The following is a 14484-nucleotide window of genomic DNA, read 5'->3' on the forward strand; positions in this document are numbered from 1 at the left end:
CTTCTGGGTCAAAAGTTGTGATGAGTGCCAAAGGACGGGGAAAATCTCTCGTAGACATGAGATGCCCATGAACCCAAGTCAAGAGGTAGAAGTATTCGATGTCTGGGGATTGATTTTATGGGACCATTTGTCAGCTCATATAATAAAAAGTACATACTTCTAGCGGTGGACTATGTTTGAAATGGGTAGAAAATGTGGCACTTCCAACAAATGATGCTAAGGTAGTTATTGGTTTCTTGAGAAAAAAATATCTTCACCTGATTTGGTACTCGAAGAGCGATCATCGGTGATGGAGGCACCCACTTCTGCAACCGAGCCTTTGCAAAGTTGTTGGAAGAATATGGCGTTCACCATAAGGTTGCTACTCCGTATCACCCACAAACAAGTGGGCAAGTGGAGGTGTCAAACAGAGAATCAAGAGTATTTTGACCAAAACTGTAAATGATACTCAGACTGATTGGGCGAGAAAATTTGATGATGCGCTATGGACTTACCGCACTGCATTCAAAACCCCGATTGGTATGTCACCGTATAAATTGGTGTTTGGAGAGGCATGTCACTTACCGGTGGAGTTAGAGCATAGAGCCTTCTGGGCGTTACGACAATTGAATCTGGACTTGGAGGCCACTAGAACTAGTAGAGTCACACAGCTGCATGAACTTGACATGTTCTGTTATCATGCTTTTGAGAGTACAAGGTTATATAAGGAAAGAATGAAACTGGTGCATGACAAAAACATTCTTGAGCAAAATTTTAAACTCGGAGATGTGGTATTATTATTCAATTCGAGATTGAGGTTGTTTCCGGGAAAATTGAAGTCAAGATAGTCAGAACCATTCTGTGTGCTAGAGATTCATCCCACTGGAGCCGTAGATATTTCATGAGAAGATGGCTCTCGCAAGTTTAGAGTCAATGGTCACAGGTTGAAATATTACTTGGGCATGGATGGGACAAAAGTAGTATCGGTGACACATTTTCAAGAGCCAAAAATGTTGAGCGAGCCTTAAGTTCATTTTCCTACACCGTGCCGCGACATTAAATCAGGCGCTTCATGGGAGGCAGCCCATTGTAGTGTTGTAATAGTCATGCTGTGATGTTAACTTAAGCGCTCGTTGGGAGGCAACCCAATTCGTAGTTGATTATTTGAGTAACTAGGATTTTTTTTCTTTTAGTTTGTAGGAACTAACATGTTTGCAGGCAATTCTAGTGGAGCGTGCACTAGACCTCGCGTCGCCAGGTCCCCAGCGCGCTTGGCCAGGCGGAATGTCCCATGTCGTCCGGTCTGGCTCTCACGTGGGAGCTAGCCTCGCATGGGTTACAACGAGGTGCATCTCGCGTACAGTCTCATGTAGCACGCACCACAGCTCGCGTTGGAGATCGCTTCATGCGGGGGAAATCGAGACAGTAGCCCTTGCGTCGCCAGGTAAGTAAATTTTTTCGGTTTTCTTTTAATTTCTTTTGTTTTGTTTCTTTTAACCCCCTCCTTTTAAAACCTAAATTAAACACCTCAAACATCACTCATAACAATCTCACACACTCACCCTCAAGAACACACTGCCAAACCCCCCCCCCCCAAACAAAAACCCATTGAAGACAAGCATTCTTCTACTCCTTCCATCACTTGCAACATCAATTCAAGGGAAATACCTCCTCCTAAATATCGAAGGTACGGTTTCTACCTCCATTCTTTGACAATTTCAAATTGGTGAGTGCATGTCATTGGATAAAAAATTTAGGGTTGTTCTTCATTGTCAAAATGTGTTTGTGTGTCCCAAACCCATGAACCCCATAGGAATGGTGTTGTTATTGTGTGAACAAGTGGTATCACGGAATTCGCAAGCCAATTTGGGAGGTTGAGGCAATTCCTCATGTTGATACCCAATTTTTCCCTATATTTTTTATATATGCAAAATACTTTCAAAATAGCATGTACAGGCATATATAAGCATGCCCCAAAGTTTTGGTATTTTTCCTTTATTTTTTAAGATTTTAAAACCAATTTATTGTCTATTTTAATACTACAAAATTCAATATTTATTCCCAAACTAGCATTTGTTAGTGAATAATTTATTTCATTCTCATATATACCCTAAGATATAATTGGGGTAATTTTTGTATATTTTTGTACATTTATTTGGTATTTTTTAAGCTAATTGCATATAATTGTAATTATAGCCTATTTTACGATTAACAGCATTCTATAATTATAAAATCACTTTTAGTATTTTTACATTAATATTTATATGTTATTAATTGGTCCAGTACCTTTAATTTATTTTCAAGTCATTTTTTACTATTTTTATAAATTAAAAGGGGAAAAATGGTTATTTAAATGACAGCCCTTTTGTATTTCAATTTTAGCCCAAATTGGACCCCCAATCACACCCTAATCAAACGACCCAATTTTATTATTACCCGACCCATACCCTTTCTTATCATACCCAAACTCGGCCCCCATTCGACCCATTTAATCCCAGCCGTTGATCTTTTAGATCAACAGCTCCCCTCGTCCCTTTCCTTTTTTAATTCAAACAACCCCTTTACCATACCTCATTTTCTCACCAACCGCCGCCTCTGAAACCCTCCGCTCTCTCAAATTCTCTCAAGGGTTCTCCAACCCTAGCCGCCTCTTGCCGTCTCAGACCAGAGATCCACCGAAATCTATGGCCACCAAAGCTATGGGGATCTCACACCCACCCACTGGTGCTCTTATACACCGGTTTTCTGAAGATTCAAGGCCTGACCTTGAAGATCTCTACCCAGATCTCCTTCGATTCAGTGTTCCATTGTCGTCTCCGGCTTTTCTCCGGAATATCGTGGACGTTCGAGCCTGAGTCTAACTTCTCCGGCTTAGATCTACGAGTTTTCCAGGCCTTTCTCACTTCTAGATTTCTTCTGAAACCCTAAACTTTCGAGGTTCTTCTGATTTCTCTAGATCTATCCTAGATCTGTGTTTATCTTGGGGTCTCAAACATTTTCTCAAATGTTTCTTTCAAAACTTGCTTTTTAACATTTTCATCTTCCCCGATTTAGGATTTCTTTGATCTTTTAACATGCTCTACTGTGATTCTTATATGTATTTTTCTACTATGTTTCTTCTATGATCCTTATGTGCTGCTTCCACTGTGTTTCTTCTACCTTGTTCTTACGAGTTCTTCTTCTGTATTTTTTTTGCATGATTGTTCTTTATTATGTTATTCATGAGTTTCTTCTACTGGGAAATACGTGTTCCTTTATGATTTCTTCTCATATTCCGTTAATATTTTTGCCTGACTTACTTGTCTTCATCTCTAGACTCGATTAATGGTAAAAAAACCCTAGAATTTGGGGGTTTATTCGAGTTTTGAGGTTATTTGTTATGTGATTTGTTTTCTTATCTCTGAACGTGTTGATTTCAAAACCCTAGTCTCTTTGGACCTATTTGAGTTCCTGAAGTTGCTTCCTCTACTATTCTACTGAGTTTCAAGATCTTTGTGTCAACTTTGTTTCTTCATACGATTCTGACCCCTTTACTTGACTTTTCGCATGCTATCTGGTATTCCCTCTTCTCTGAGATGACTACCATGTTCCTATGGTCCTCTACTCACTGATTTTCTTTGATTGCATGACACTCTTCTTTGTCTTAAATCCAGCCTCGCATGCTTAATGTTTATGCACTCTTTATAGGTCAAATTTCCCTCTCAAAATAACCTTGATTGTGGACTGATTTCAAATCTCTTTGTGTAATTCTGATTGCACTCCTGAATTGATTCTTTCCTTTATTGTTTTGATTTCCTTTGTTTCTTGGACTTGTTGAAATATTTTCCTTTCGACCCTGCCTTTCTACTTAAGTTGATCCCATTACCTTAATTACATTAGTATGAGATTCTTACAGACCTTTCCTTAATTAAGGTCTAATGAACTTAACCCCTAATACATGTGGTATACTCGAAATGTGCTGAAAATATTTCCTTATTTGTCATGTCCAGCCCTGCGTGATTTCTTTCCTTATTTAACACTTGCATGCTACCGTTTGGTTTTATTGCTTTATTAAAGGAAATCATTGATACTGATTTGATTTTAATAAGACACATATTCCTCCAGTTATGTCTGAATTACAGTCCTTACCTTATTTCTGCATGTTTCTCACACTATAAATACCTGCTCTTTTATTAACACAAAAAAAACAAGAAAAAACACTGGAGTCTTTTCTGAACTCACACTCACACACAAAGTATTCTCTCTTGTTGTTTGTGCTGTGGCTTCTTTGCAAGACTTCTGCTCTCTTTTGCTTGTCTCTTTCTGAAACAGGTACGCCTTTATTTAATCTTTTGCCTCATCCCTATGTGTTTACTCTGTAGTCTCATTCTTTTGTGTGGTTTGTTGTTCATGTCCTGTAACTTATGCTAAGTATTTTTCCTTTCTTTGCTTTTGTTCTCATATGAATCCCTACCCCTAATCCCCTTTATGTGTTGAGTTGAAACCTTGGCCTGACAGTATCCCAATTACTGCCCAGGCCATGGTTTGACCTTCAGTAGGTCCTGACTCTCCAATGTTTGGCTAGTGGGCTGGTCAGGGGTGTGCCAGCATTCTATGTTGCTGGGCATGACCACCAACCTACCTTGGCATCCCTTAATTCCCTCTATTGCACTTACACTTGTTCCTAGATTCTAAGTTCTGGCCCCCTCCAATGAGCCTTGCCTTGGGACCTTGAGTTCCCTCTGAACTTGGACATTGGAGGGCTGGCCCTTCCACTACACTTTAATTCAGTTCTGTAATGATATCTGGGTGTAAGCATTGCCTGGAGTTCTTGAAACTCCTTAGAACTTTGACACATTCCAGATAAGAGAAAGGCCTTGGAACTTGATCCCAGCAGTTGGCTCATATCATGTTGTTAGACCTTGGGTCTGAATTAGGCTCCTTGGATGAAGCTTAAAAGCTCTGATGTAATTTTATTTGCTGTTTGATTCATTTGGTCTGTAATAAATTTTGAAATAACTTATGGGGTTTTAGTAAAAAGGGGAGGGTTATCTGTGTATGCATAGGGGTAGATATCCTGCGTATAGGAGTTTTTCTTTGAATTTCTGCACCTTCACATATAGAAATCATGCTTATATCTGCACTTTCATCTATAGAAATCATGCTCATAGGAATTCTGCACTTTCATATATATAGAAATCATGCTCATAAGAACTCTGCATATCATATAGATATCCTGCTCATAAGAATTCCGCATGTAGGAACCATGTCTTTAAGATTCTGCATTTTTTGCATCTATCATTAGGCAAACAGTTATAGGTCAAAATAATAACCAATTGCATCCTAGATACCATGCTCGTAGGATTTTCTGCACTCTTGTCACGCCTGTAAAAAAGTGTGTAAAATTAACAACGCTAGAAAGCATGCCTATAGGAACTATTAACCCAATCTGAGTCACTCGTTTTAAGATTAGTCCGTCAATAGTAACCAAATGTAGAACTCGTATCATTCTGTTAAAACTGGCAGCTTTCAGTAATCAGTTCACTTCCTTATTCCTGAAACCAGTAGATGCCATCACCTAGGCAAACAAGTAAGTAGATAATAAATTGCACCAGTCTTCGATAAGTTACAGCCAGGCGAGCCTAATGCGAACTTCTTGTCTAAAAATATGTAATGAACCAGCCTACCTAACGTTAAGCATAATTTGGACCTAATCAGTATATGTAAGACGTGCTAAACTACATGATTTCTGTGATTAATGGAGGTTTGTCTGAGCCTTAATTGCTTTTGTGCTCCCATAACTGTCTTACGTGTTTTGCCTGACGCCTTAGTATTTTTAACCTTTTGAACCTCTGAAAAGCCAAGCTCTATTCGTTTAGGATTAGTGGTCCTAAAGCCTCCAAGACTGATAGGTGGGACGGGTAATAGCACGCTGTAGGTAACGACACCATTTCGCGCTTAATACCTTATCGGGGTGGGAAGGGTAGACATGGAGATGATGATCACACGATAACACTACGCGTACGATTGGTTACCGGTGTTGTGTGGATGATCCATGTGATTTATAAACCTAGGACCCCTTGCCCTATGTTACTTTGTTTAATATCAATAAATTCTGTCTTTTCAATTACCAAAACTCCCCTTTATTTTTCTTACTGCATTATCCCTTTTCCGTCTTTGTTTATAAATTCCAACATGCTTGTTAGCAACCCTTATGTGTAAATTTATTTGCATACTTGTTTACATTAAAGTCACAACATAGCATGGCCGGGAACCACACTAGTGGATCTTGAGGGGTGCCTAACACCTTCCCCTCGAGATAATTTCTAGCCCTTACCCGAACTCTGGTTTTCCAATTCAAAACCCTTCTTAGTGTCCTAATGCACTCAATCATTAGGTGGCAACTCTTCAATTCCAAAAACCCAATTCCCAAACGGGAATAGAGTTGTCTTCCCGAATGTCGTAAACCCGATTTCGCAAGAAAAAGGGGGCGTCGACAGTATGGCGACTCCGCTGGGGAATTCTTTAGGCTTTTACCACTTCATGTTATATGTGACTTTATTGTATTCTTTTATTGCTTTGTTTAATGCCTTTATTCAAAACTGACTTGTCTTTTTGTTTCCTTTTTTTTCTTTAACGCTTTCATTTACTGTTTTTCTTCAATACCGTTGTAATTCCCGAGCAATTATTGTAATCATTATGAACGTGAAAATACGTGGCAATTTGTTTCATTTTTTGTAATTGCATTTTTCAACATCATATTCCACTCGTGCCAAACAAATGCCATAGCAACGCTTGATGAGTGGTTGCGCTCTTCCAATATTATTACCCCCTAAATTTTGGCAAAGGCGTATTTGCGGTAAAACTAGTCGATCAGCGGTGCAGTCAACGGTTCCGTGCCTTTCCCTCTTGAGTTGTCCGCTCAAGGGTACCGGTCTAGCACCCCATAGAAACCTTATTCTATTTAACTGTTCATGCATCACTGTCAAACCTAGTCGAGTCAGTTATGTTGTCCACATAATGACTCTTTAAGATGGCCTTATCCAAAGTCCACTGGGTTCCCCTGGGACCCAAACGGACAACATCATACTCTGTGCATTTATTTGGAGAACTAAATGCTGTTTATGCCAATTATTAATTTAAATAGTCGAGTCCGGCAGGGGTAAGGAACTAACGCTTTGTTTTGCAGAAAATGAGGCACGAAGTCCCCAGATTCGGCATGGTAACCAATATTCACCCGAGGTTGCTAAGATGGTGGGAGGACCTTCATTCCAATGACCGGACTCTCGTCCGCAAGTATTTGGGAAACTTACCCTCTCTTTTGGAAATTCGGCTGGACAACAAAATCATAGAGGTTGCGACCTTATTCTGGGACAGTGATAGATCGGTATTTCGATTTGGGGACCTTGAAATGACCCCGCTGCTCGATGAAATAGGAGGGTTAGCCGGTATTCCTTGGGAGACTCCGGGTTTGCTCATGCCAGAAAACCGCAAGGGTAAAGGTTTCTTCAAAATGATGGGGTTGGAGAAAAATTCAGATTTGACTTGTTTGAAGGACTCCTATGTTCCTTTCGGCTACCTGTACGAGAGGTACGGTCATAGCAAGTCCTACCGCACCTATCCAGACGAATTCACCCTCACATCATTGGGGCATATCCACATGAGAGTTTTCGTCTTCATGTTCTGCTTCCTGGGAATGATAGTGTTTCCCATGAAGAAGGCTAGGATCCATACTAGACTAGCCATGGTCGCCAAGACACTAATGGAGGGGATTGAAGGGCAACATTTCAGCATAGTGCCCATGATTGTTGCAGAGATCTACCGAGCTTTGGAAAATTGTCAACGAGGGGCCAGTCATTTCGAGGGATGCAACTTATTACTCCAACTCTGGCTTATAGAACATCTCCAAAAGGGACGATACCGTCAAGAGCTTCCGCGAAGGCCGTGGAACGATCATATAGCCTTTCACCATCCCAATAGAATGAACTATATGCCTGACATGTTTGCTCGGCCAAGGGATGCTCGAGGATGGGTAGAATTGTTTGAAAACTTGAAAGAAGAGAAGGTGCAGTGGATGTTTGAATGGTTCCCCACTGGAGAGTTCATCATCCGCTCTCGGGACGCTCCATTCCTTATACTCATTGGTCTAAGGGGAACTTATCCCTATGTCCCTCTCCGAGTCATGAGGCAGGCAGGTAGGAAGCAAGTCATACCAAAGGTTGAGAAGATGAGTCATTTCAGGGCCGATTTCCAAGACGACGACAGCCCATACAAATGTCAAGCTCAACAAATGTGGGCAAGATCGTCCTGGAGAGGGATTCCATGGAACCTGACAGGTATCATGCCGGCTACACCTCATACTATCCAGGTTGGCTAGAGGAAGATCATGCTGGGTTAGGACAGCCCGGGTCTGTTCGAGGTCACAGGGTCATCGACGAAAGGGCTGAGATACAGGTTAAGTACAATCAGTTGCGCAAAAGGATGAAAGAGTGCGAGAGTGAGCATCAGGAGATTCAGGAGGCTAATCAAAAGTTGATTGAGGAATGGAAGGATATGGCTATCAGAGCCAACAAGCGCCTGGGCCATTTGGAGCGAGGGTTTGTAGAGCTGGAAGGGAAGTTCATCCGAAGGATCGAGAATTGCCAAAATGCCGAGGGTAATGAAGGAGGACATTTGGCTAGGGCTTATCTGCTGCTGGGATTGCGTGAGCTGGTGACGCTGTTAGATGGAGCCAAAGATGCCGAGTCTGGGGAAGGTCCTTCTGGGACCAAATAGTTAGAAGTTTCTTTTCTTTGAACTGTAATAAGGCCAATGGCCATTAATGACATTTTTACTTTACGCAATTTTAGTGTCGTTTTGGGATTCGTCTTGTTTTTATCAATAAAATGAGGCATTTAGCATTATAAGTTCTCCAAATCAACTTGTCGCTAGGCCTACCTCGGGCACAACGAGGCACCCAATTTAGGACACGATTTATATTTTTATACTATGTGTTTAAATACCGCAATATGTTTTCTCAGAATCCGTACTGACTTGCTACCCTTTTTGTTTTTACTTTTATTTTTTATTCCCCTCCCTAAAAGGTTAGTTTGTGCATTCTGGCATCGTCATCCTACTCCACAAGATCTAAGGGCCCTCCACCTCCTCCTCCGCCAAGTCCTATCAAGAACAAGGGCAAAGCAAAAATGGAAGATTTGAACAACGCCAGAAAGGACGATTCAGCTGAAAGGGTAGAGGTTCCTCAAGGTATTCAGGTGTCCAAAGAAAGTGCCGCCCAGCTCGAACAGAGGCTACTGAAATTCCAAGAAGAACTGGACCAAGTTCGGAACTTGGCAAGTCTGTCATTCTCCCTCACTACTCTAGACGTCAACTTTCCCAATGCTCAACACCCCATACCTCCACAAAACATCCCAAAAATACAGAAACAACCCGCTACTCATCAAAATTGCAACACATATCACAACAACACTCCACTCCTCATCCCTGAACCATCAAATGATCATCCCCACCACACTCCCATATATGTGGAAACCATGCCACAATACACTCAACCCATTACAAACACACCAGAGTCTGATGACAAAGACTCTCTCATCAAGAACCTGGCAGCTGAGCTCAAAAAGTTGACTAGCCGGGTCCAGGGCGTGGAAGGAAACAAAGGCATTGAAGGGTTGAATTATGAGGATCTTTGCATCCAGCCGGACGTTGAACTTCCCGAGGGGTACAAACCTCCCAAGTTCGAAATATTTGACGGCTCAGGGGATCCTAGAGTCCATCTGAGGACATATTGTGATAAACTGGTCGGTGTAGGAAGAGACGAGAAAATTAGCATGAAACTCTTCAAGAGAAGTTTGAAAGGCGATGCGCTATCTTGGTACATTAGCCAAGATCCCAAGAAATGGATGAGCTGGATAGGAATGGCGTCCGATTTTATGGATAGGTTCAGGTTCAACACAGAAAATGCACCAAATATCTTCTACATCCAGAATCTAAAAAAGAAACCCACCGAGACATTCCGCGAGTATACTACTCGATGGAGATCCGAGGCTACTAAGGTCAGGCCGGCCTTAGAGGAAGAACAGATGAACCGATTTTTCGTCCGAGCGCAAGATCCGCAGTATTATGAGAGGTTAATGTTGATAGAGGGCCAGAAATTCTCCGATATCATCAAGCTAGGAGAAAGGATTGAAGAGGGCATTAAGAGCGGAATGGTCACTAATTTTGAAGCACTGCAGGCTACCAACAAAGCCCTACAATCTGGTGGCGCGTCCAAGAAAAAGGACATGAGTGCCGTGATGGTTGCACAGCGATCCAAGTCCCCAATATAAAATACCAAGCCTACCCGGTACCCCCTATCACATACCAACCTATCCCCAACTACCAAGCACCTCCGCATTCTTACCAAATTCCATCACCTGCTTACCAATCATCTCCCTCACCCACATATCAACCCACCTCACCAAGATATTCCCAACCTGCACCCGTCTACCAAGCCTATAATGCCCACTACCAATCACCTCCCGCCCGCCAAAATTTCCCCAGGCCACGCCCTAACTTTGACCGCAACAGGCAATACACCGCCATCGCTGAGCCAATCGACCAACTATATGAAAGACTAAAAGCAGCCAGTTATGTCACCCCAATCCCCGCCATAACTCCAGATAATCCTTCCCGGTGGGTCAATCCAAATAAAACCTGTGCATACCATTCTGGCATGAAAGGACATACCATCGATGAGTGCCGATCTCTGAAAGATAAAATCCAAGCTCTAATTGACAACAAAATCATAGTGGCCAAGGAACCTGCTCCCAACGTTCGCGATAATCCCTTGCCTGATCATAAGGGTGGTGGTGTGCATATGATCGAAGTGGAAGATGATTGGGACCCCAAGGGGTCAATTGGATTAATTGCCGAGAGTGATGAGCCTAAGAAACCAGCCGTCACAAATCCAACTATAGTTCAGATTCAGCCCTCTGGGAATGATGAAGTAAACATGTCTGTGCCTCTCGAGTTTGAAACACCGTCATCCGAAAGGACCGCAGAGCCGATTGAGGTGGAGTTTGGGTCTCCGAAAGTACCATTCGAAGTTGCTATATTGCCACCTAAAACGAGAGTGCCCATTCCTGTAGCGATGTCAGCCGTAACACCGTTCCATACATAGGCTATACCTTAGGATTACACCGCCGAGGAAAGAAGGAAGGGAAAGACTAGGTCCGGAGAAGCAATTGCAGCACAGGGTGTGACCAGGACTGGCAGGGTTTATACTCCGGAACATTTGGTTGAATCAAGTAAGCAGGCCTCTGGACGGCCTATTGAAAGTGGGCCCGATGATCTCTGGCGGAAGATACAGGCAAAAGAATACTCAGTTGTCGACCAATTGAACAAAACACCGGCGCAGATCTCCATTCTGGCTCTACTGCAAAGCTCCGAGACACACAAGAACGCCCTGATGAAGATACTGAGCGAGGCATACGTACCCAGCAATATAACTGGAGGAGAAATGGCAAACATGGTCAGGCAGGTATTGGAGAGTCATAAGATCACTTTCCACGAGGATGAGTTGCCCCCTGAAGGTTTAGGACACAACAAAGCATTGCACATCACTGTGTAATGTGAAGACTATTTCATCACCAGAACTTTGATTGACGGAGGATCCAGCCTCAAAATTTGTCCATTGGTGACCCTCAGAACATTGGGGAAGAGTCTGCATGAAATCAAGGATGGGGCTATCAACGTCAAAGCTTTTGATGGTTCCCAAAGGTCCACTATTGGGGAAATCAGTTTATGTTTGCAAATGGGGCCAACTTGGTTCGATGTGATTTTCAAGTAATAGACATCCCAGCATCCTACAACTTACTACTAGGACGACCTTGGATCCACGCCGCTGGAGTTGTAGCATCAACCCTGCACCAGGCAGTGAAGTTCGAGTGGAATAACCAAGAAGTGATTATTCATGGTGACGGGAGTAACCCCATATACAGTCGCCACACCATCCCAGCAATTGAAGGAAGAAGGAAGCTAGGAGGAGAAACTTACCACCACATGAGCGAGTCAACGTCGTGGACAAAGATAAGTGGTGGGATAACAAGATAGAGAGTATACTAAACTGGAGCGGGTATGAACCTGGCAAAGGGCTCGGCAAGAACCTTCAGGGAATCACCAAGCCTATCAAACTGAAGAAGCATGGCACCACTTTTGGGTTAGGGTACGGTTATACTTGGGAAGAATTCCAGAACTGTTTGCCACCATGGCGCGGCCCCTACTATCCGCTGGAGCATCCGATACCTCGCTTGGAGCAGACTTTCCAGCCAGCAGATGTCATATATGGGTCAGAAGAAGAGGAAGCATTGACGGCAATGAAGAATCTATTCTTGGAAGACGACAATATGGACTGTCATGTCATTTTCGAGGAGGGAGGGGAGGAATGCCCTTCCATACAAGCTGTGAGCCGAGGAGCGCGCCTCGATAATTGGTCCATCAGAACCACCAAGGCCCGGAAAGCGTCGGGGTAGCAAGGCTGAACAAAGCACTATGCATTATCTTTTACTTTTTCGCTAGTTGATTTCCTTTCCGTACTTTCTTTAAATTTCAAAAAGAGCTCCGATATTCAAAACAATTATGGAATTTATCAAAGTATTTCAGTTTCTTATAAATCTTGCTCTTATTATTTTCTCTATCATTTACTTTATTTACACAGCATTACTATTACTTATCTTGATGAACCGACAAAATGTGACATGCGACGAGATAATGCAACAAACAGATATAGACTCAGAAGAGGATGATATACCAGAAGAGGTTGTTAGAGAGGTTGAGAACTCTGAGAATAGGCCTAAGTCCAACTTGGACGAAACTGAGGTTGTCAACTTGGGGGATACAGAGAATGTCAAGGAAACGCGCATCAGTGTTCACCTGTCACCATCAGAAAAGGAAGAGTACACGGAATTCTTAAAAGTATATGAAGACATATTTGCCTGGTCATGATGATATGACCGGTCTCAGTACATCTATTGTAGCCCACAAACTGCCAACGGATCCAGCATGTCCGCCAGTAAAGCAAAAGCTCAAAAAGTTCAAGCCTGATATGAGTTTGAAAATCAAGGAAAAAGTCACCAAGCAAGTCAAAGCCAAGGTCCTCAGGGTAGTGGAGTATCCAACATGGTTAGCCAACATTGTGCCAGTGCCGAAGAAGGACGGGAAGGTCAGAATCTGTGTCGACTACCGGGACCTCAACCGGGCCAGTCCGAAAGACGATTTCCCATTGCCAAACATACACATCCTGATCGACAACTACGCCAAGCACAAGCTGCAGTCATTTGTCGATTGTTTTGTTGGGTATCATCAAATATGGATGGATGAGGAAGACGCTGAGAAAACGGCTTTTATCACGCCATGGGGGAATGGATCTCATCGGACCTGTTGAGCCTGCCGCATCAAACGGGCACAGGTTCATTCTAGTGGCCATTGATTATTTCACCAAATGGGTTGAAGCAGCGTCATATAAAGCAGTAACCAAGAATGTTGTGGCAGATTTTGTCCGCGACCGCATCGTTTGTCGATTCGGCATCCCAGAGTCGATCATCACTGATAATGGTTCCAATCTCAACAGTGATCTGATGAAAGCAATGTGTGAGACATTTAAGGTTAGGCACAAGAATTCTACAGCCTACAGACCTCAGATGAATGGAGCCGTAGAAGCGACCAATAAGAACAATAAGAAGATACTAAGGAAAATGATAGAGAAACACAAGTAGTGGCATGAAAAGCTATCCTTTGCTTTATTGGGATACCGTACCACAGTCCGCATATAAACTAGGGCGACACCCTATATGTTGGTTTACGGTACCGAGGCAGTCATCCCAGCCGAAGTGGAGATTCCCTCCCTGAGAATTATGCAGGAAGCAGAACTTGAAGATGCAGAATGGGTAAAAAGTCGTTACAAGCAATTAGCCCTTATAGACGGGAAAAGACTGAATACAGTTTGCCACGGTCAACTTTATCAAAATAGAATGACCAGAGCCTTCAACTAGAGAGTCAGACCAAGACAGTTCGCGCCAGGGCAGTTAGTAGTGAAGAAGATTTTTCCGCACCAAGACGAGGCCAAAGGAAAATTTTCTCCCAACTGGCAAGGTCCGTACATGGTTCACCGAGTTCTAACCGGAGGAGCCCTCATACTCGCAGGAATGGACGGAGAAGTTTGGCCAAAACCGATCAATTCAGATGCAGTGAAGCGATACTATGTGTAGCCATTATGATTCCTTTATGATGTAATTTGAACTACGTTTGACCTGATTCTCGTTTAAGAGGGGATACGTACGCAGCCTTATGGGTTCGGTCACAATTCAATAAAATTTTCATTCCCCCCTCCCCCCCCTCGACATTGGAAACTGGGGCAGAATTTTGAGGAGGACCCTCAAAATTCTGAAGTTGATCACCTCAAATCATCATGCGCAGCCGTCAGAAGCCCCCCCCGACATTGGAAACTGGGGGCAGAATTTTGAGGAGGACCCTCAAAATTCCGGAGCA

This window comes from Nicotiana attenuata, chromosome 7 (assembly GCF_001879085.1).
Source record: "Nicotiana attenuata strain UT chromosome 7, NIATTr2, whole genome shotgun sequence".
Taxonomy (NCBI): Eukaryota; Viridiplantae; Streptophyta; class Magnoliopsida; order Solanales; family Solanaceae; genus Nicotiana; species Nicotiana attenuata.